Here is a 5,796-nt window from a genome sequence, read left to right on the forward strand (position 1 = left end):
ATCAGTCACTGGACAAAGTCTATTGGACAACTAGGTCATTTGCTAGACCGGTCACCAGAGTAGACCAGTCACCAGAGTAGACCAGTCCAGGCACCCTCTGGATCACTGCCAGCAGACCAAGGTGGGGTCAACCTTGTGGATTCCTGAGAGCCTCCCCAGCACCCTGGCTCTTCCTATTCCCATGATGTCCTCATCTATCATGGTATCTTCCTCCCTGCCCTTCCACTCTGTCCCTGTTCCAGCTTGATCCTCCCATTTCCCTATGTTCTCATCCCCCACTCCTCGCCCTCTGCCACCCCACCCCCACACACACCCAATCCGCTCATGTAGATCTCTGAGCTATTCTTATACTCCCAAGGGACATCAGAATCTTATGAAACATGCCAAGGATCACAGTAAAGACAATACTGCCTCCTTCATCTCAATGCCCACTTAGAAGTTTGCCCCACAAAGGAAGTGTGTTTGATAGTACTCTCTTTGCTGAGAATAAAATGCTGAGCTAAGAGACAGTGAGGGCTGAGCAGAGTTTGAGGCTGTGTGCTTCTGTGGTGATTCTTTGTGTTTATTCAAGTGTATTTCTGAAACACACACACACACACACACACACACACGCACACGCACACGCACACGCACACACACACACAGAAAGTGAGAGAGAGTTAGAACAAGTGAGGAAGGCCAGATAACCATAGCCTGTCTCCGCCAACCACTCAAGGCAGGCACTCCTCTGTTTGTCCCTCTCTCCTTCCGGAGAATGCTGACACCCTGTGTTGCTTCCACCCAATCCATCATACCAAGATGAATGAATACCTGAGCACAAGTTTATCCTTAATCTACAATATCTGGGTAATATAAAAAGCCTGGAATGAAACATGCTCACCCTTTGCTGAAACTTAAGGGGCATTGTGAGAACAGATGTTTTAGTGCAGTGCCCCTGGGTACCAAGGAGAGACAGAAAAATCAATGATCAGATGCTGTAACTTTCCACTTCAGAGGGTGCCAACTTGTGTCTTTATTACTGATGTGTGAAATGTCTTAATTCTTAAATGCTGGCAAAATGTCCTCATCAAAAGGACTGTGATTCAACCTGACTTAAAAGCAGGCCTAACAGACAGGACTCCATGTTCTTTACAAGCAGTTTGTGAAATACCATTTTATAGAGAAACATTTGCCGTTATTTACTCGCCTCTGCTTTCACCTCTCCCTGTCACTGAAATTCCTTTCTTGCTTAAACAAAGCATGTAAACAGCTTGGTGTGTGAAAACCATTCCTGAAATGCTACCAGAATCTCTTCGATCTTCAATCACTCTCGGGACGGAGGAAACCAGCTCATGACATGTTGTTGACAAACAACAGGGAAAAAGTCTTCCTCCAAAAGGGAATGTTGGTCCATTCCTAAAAGACTCTCACACATTCATTGTGGAGATTGCTTATGTTGAACTTTATTCTTGCCAAGTTTTTCTCCAAGAAATGCCACCAGAAACTCCAAAGCAGAAAATAAGAGAGGGAAGCTCAGAGAAAGACTCTGCCATCGCACATAAAGACTGCTTGCCGGAAGGTCGTTCCCAAGCTGGTTTAACTTCTAGAGCAGACAAAATGCTACCCCATCTTCAGGGAAGCCACATCAAGGGCTGATTCCGAGATGTGCCGCCAGGCATTTGGGAGAGTTTTGATAGTCTTATCATCTCAGATCCAAAGGAAGTACAAGGAGAAATATAATGAATTGTTTCTACAAAAAGACAATTTTAGATTTTATATGATATACTTGGTTGAATAAAAATACATTTAAGAAATCCTGATCATATGATGCTAAATGCCTTTGCCAGCTCTCTCTCCCTGAAGCATTTCCCTGACACTTTTGTTCCAAAATCCTTTCTACACAGTAAGTCCCCATGTCAGCTAATTCTGGGATGGCTCTGCAGTACAGGTATGAGGTCATCATCCCAGGCTTCCTTCCAAAGCACCAGTTTGACTCACCCCTTCTTTGAGAAGCTTTCAAAGAATAAGGATTTGATTCGCGACTTTCATTTCTACCAAACAGCATGCTTAAAACGCACCAGAAACGTGGCAATTCAAGATCTAAAGCTCTGGGGGGTTCTTTCTTCTTGTGAATTGCTTGCTAAATTCTTTCTAAAAATAACAGCATAATAAAGAAGCATATACAGTTGCAGGGCAAGGCAAAAAGGGCCGTGTTTTCTGAGCAGAAAGTAGGAAATCAAGCAATACTTGTGTTGGTTTCTAGTGAGTGCTGTTTCACATTTACGTTTGCATTTGATTATTTGGGGATTGAACCTGGGACCTCACATGCTGGTCTAGCACTCTACCATGGGGCCATATCCGTTAACAGTACCTTTGGTCTCTTTAAATTATTCTTTGAAGTATTGAGTTAAACTGAATATCATACATTGAAAAATTGAATGTTTGCCAAGATGGGAAATACATTTAATACAGAAAATGTTGGTTCTTCTCCAAATGATTCCTAACAAGGCAATAATCAAAAGTCTGGATTACTGAAGTGAGGATTCTTTATTTCTCTTATTTGTTGAGATTATAATATAATTACAACGTCCCCCCTTGCCTTTCCTCCTCCAAAAGCCTCCCATATACCTCTCTTTGTTCTCTTTCCAATTCATGACTGATTTTTTCGTTAATTATCATTACATCCATATATGTATATACATACACATTCCTAAATATATAAGTACAGACGGCTCAGTCTGTATAATGTCAATTGTATGTATGTTCTCAGGACTGACCATTTGGCATTAAATAACCAATCGGTGTGCTCTCCCCTGGGGAAGACTGTTTCTCCTACTCAGCATTCCTTCGTTGCCTATATAGTTCTTGGCGTAAGATTAAGGCCTCTATTTGTCTTAGCATATGTATTGTTGTTATCATATGTAACATTGTCATATAGAACAATATGTAGTATTGTTGTTTTTCATGATCAACTCATGTTTAGACAGTCGTGTTGGTGAGACTTCGTGGGAGTGTCTGACACTCCTAGAAGACACAATCTTACAGCAAACTCCCTGATCCTCTGGCTCTTACAATCTTTCTGCTCCCTCTTTGGCATCCTTGGGACTAGGTGTGGATGTTGGAGTTGCATTGTGGATGTATACCTTGAGACTGGGCTCCACAATTCTACATTCTGATTGGTTATAGTTTTCTGTAATGATCTGTCTGCTGCAAAAAAAAAAAAAAAAAAAAAAAAAAAAAAAAAAAACAACAACAAAGTTTCCTTCATGAGAGGTGGGACTGCATAAAGTGGGGGTTCTTAAAAAACAAAACAGTTACCATTTCCCAGCCTCTTAGCTACAATCAAGTGTAAGAACAATGAAAAATGGGAGGAAAAGACATTTGAACTTTCAGTATTTGATTAATTAAAAATTTTCGGATATGAGAACTGTTGGGCCCTGGCTTGAGTAGCTGTTGCCTTGCTTGCTGACCTTGACTTTGATGTCCTCCCTATGCTAATCCCCTGCCGGTTTCCTCCCTCCTGAATGTTTATGGGAGGTTCCTTGTTTGTGTATCCTGCATATTGGGCATTAAAACAGCTAGGATGCAAGAATGTAAAACATCTGTAGTGATCTTTTGCCCTCTGGGGTTCTCCCACTGTGCTGTAAGCCTGTATTTAAGGTTTCCTCTCTCTTTCAATAAACAGCTTTTGGCATTCTGCTGAGACGAATGACCTCCTGTCTTGTCTCTGTTCTTTGATCCACAGCCCCTTGCTTGCTCAGACATGGAGAACCGGTGGTGGTAGTGCTGGCTTTACTGCTACAGAGAACACTCTTTCTTAATACCATTACAATTGCCTTTGGCCATGCAGATTCTCTCAGCATCAAAAGCCAGTGGTTTCTCCAAATTAGTATTCACTTAGTATTCATCTTCAGGATGCAGTTTACTTCACTGTACAATAATAAACAGCATGGAAAATAAATGAAAAACTTCATACATGCACATACACACACACACACACACACAAAAACTTATTTGCAGTAGAAATCAATGACTCCTGAAGGAAAGGTGCAGTGAATCCTGGAAATAAGATCTCTGGCAATCAATAAATTACATATTTTCATCACTCAATATGTCATAAATCTCCATGCAACTTGCTCCTTCAGTACTAAGATGAATATTTTTAAAGGTATCCTTCCCTACCGCAGTATAATGCTACAAATCATACTGAACATTTGCAAAAGGAACCCGTGGGGTCAGGAACTTCTATTAATAACCAGATAATCACCACTAATGAGGTGATTCTTTAGTGCCATTATAATGAGACCTGCAGTAATTTGGATTTTATGCTTTCCATTATTCAAAATTATGAGAATTCTTTTTGTTATACATTACTCTACAAAAAGGCCAAAAAAGGTCTTTTTTTTCCTTTTTGAAAAACATAATAAGACATAAAGAATTCTATCAAAAAATCTGAAGATAGATTAGAATTTATTTTAAACTTTGGTTTCTATAACAACAATATTGCAATAGCAGTCCAGACGCTGTATTGAGTTTGGATTTACATTACAATTTGTTCTAAGGAACTTTAATAATCATCATCCACCTTAAGATGTTATTTTTGTTGAACAACAGCAGCAATTTAATGATGGGAGTGAATGGGAGCCAGCCCATCACAATCTTGTCTGTACCCTTGCATGATTATCTTGAGAATGTAACCAAGATTTTGAGTGATGGAGTTGGCTGGACAGTTGTCCTTGGTCTTTTCAGATTTAACTTTCCCTGACACTATAGTTCTTGACACTGACTCATTTGTGAGTTGTAAAATGAAATTGCTAACAGTACAAATTTGGCCACTGGTTTGAGGCTGGGGCCAAATACACAACTCTAGACAGTTCTTTCCTTCTCTGTCCCATGTCAACCCAATCTTCAATTTAACAAACAATAATGGGCCCAGGAGTACTTTAAGATTAAAAAAAAAAAAAAGAATCAAGTGAAAAAATAGTTCTTGACACACCATGATTGTTGGAGATTGAAAAACTACTAGCTTCTCACAAAGGGCCACCCTGGGAATTGTAGGTAGCCAGAACTGCAGCCTCATACTTAGGATAGCAAATGAGACACTCACCAGTAACTGCTTAGAAGTATGTGGTTTGGGAACCAGGAAAACTTTGCAGCATGTGAAACTAGGAAGAGAACTGTGCATGAACAGACACTCTGGAAATAGGATGCACCGCTATAAGCCTGCCATGATATGGGATCCTGGATATGGAGAGTCGGGGATGCCCAAGGTCACAGTCTATAGTAGGGACCTTCTTCCTTCTGCTAAGGCTTATTTAGAGTTCCACTATAAATGGCATCACTTGAAGGGAGGAAAATATTGCCATAGTTGGTAGATAGCTGTAGGTGGAGTCTTTCATGGGGCACCATCTGTAGGTGCAGTCTTTCATTAGGAAAACCAGCTCCCAAATAACCACACAGAAACCCACTATCAATCACAAAAGCTCAGCCAATAGCCCAGGCCTACTATCAGCTAGCTCTTATAACTTAAATTTATTTATGTGCTGCTCTGAGGCTCATTTACCTCATCTATGCACTTCTATGCTGCTTCTTCTGTGTCTGGAAGGTGACTCCCAGACTCCACCCTTCTTCCCAGCATTCTTTCTGTCCCCAAAATCCTGCTGTTTACCTTTTTTATTAATCCAATCACAGTGATCCATATTCCCATAATGTAAAGAAATACTCCACAGCTAGTAGCTTTGAGAAAAGCATTTTCTTTAGCTTCTTTTTTTTTTTTTTTAAAGATTTATTTTATTATGTATACAGTGTTCTGCCTAC

This window comes from Peromyscus californicus, unplaced genomic scaffold (assembly GCF_007827085.1).
Source record: "Peromyscus californicus insignis strain IS unplaced genomic scaffold, ASM782708v3 Scaffold_9__1_contigs__length_137607984, whole genome shotgun sequence".
NCBI classification, from domain to species: Eukaryota; Metazoa; Chordata; class Mammalia; order Rodentia; family Cricetidae; genus Peromyscus; species Peromyscus californicus.